Source organism: Temnothorax curvispinosus, unplaced genomic scaffold (genome assembly GCF_003070985.1).
Source record: "Temnothorax curvispinosus isolate PA1 unplaced genomic scaffold, ASM307098v1 QBEX01016009.1, whole genome shotgun sequence".
Taxonomy (NCBI): domain Eukaryota; kingdom Metazoa; phylum Arthropoda; class Insecta; order Hymenoptera; family Formicidae; genus Temnothorax; species Temnothorax curvispinosus.
In genome coordinates, this window is record NW_020225789.1 from 631 (window position 1) to 1,250 (window position 620).

The 620-nt window shown below is 36.9% G+C and overlaps 1 pseudogene; it reads left to right on the forward strand.

The window, feature by feature from the left end:
* LOC112466220 overlaps positions 1–616 on the forward strand; it is a 1,240-nt pseudogene extending 624 nt beyond the window's left edge.
* The last annotated feature ends 4 nt before the right edge of the window (positions 617–620 follow it).

A 620-nucleotide genomic window follows, 5' to 3' on the forward strand; every position in this document is an offset into this window, starting at 1 on the left:
TACAACAACTGCAGAGACAGATTAGTTTTGAACAAGGTAATGACGTACAAAAGACATGTGGCACAGTCATTAGGTAAAATCGGATTTCAAAAACCAAATGTTTTAGTTAACATGTTTGCTACCACATATCCGATGGATTTAGCAGTGGATTTTCCTGATTTAATCTCAGCGGCCAATAAGGTTTTTGGAGAGGGCAAATGGAGTCATACTGTCATCCAAATACTAGGTATAATATTTGCCATTAGCTAAATAATCTCACATAAATGTGAATAGTCAGGTCTATAAAAATAAGCTCGCAAATTTGTTGTAGATTTTGTCGACAGAAATGATGTTGCTATAAATTCTCCAGGCAATTACCGTGCTGGCTGCGTCAGTTTTGTTAACGTCCAGCTTGAGAATGGAAACTTTCATGAGGATGTTGGTTATTACAATGCAGAGGAATTTACAAAAGGCTTGTCGATATATAACGCCAGAATTGTATGTCTCATCGCTTGAAAAAAAAGGAGTGTACTTTATATATTACTTGAACGAGATTGGGACTTTGTTTGCACAGGGTTCTGCCGTAAATGCCTTGAAAAGAGTTCTTCTGTCGTTTGGAGACAAAATTGAAAGAGAGCTAC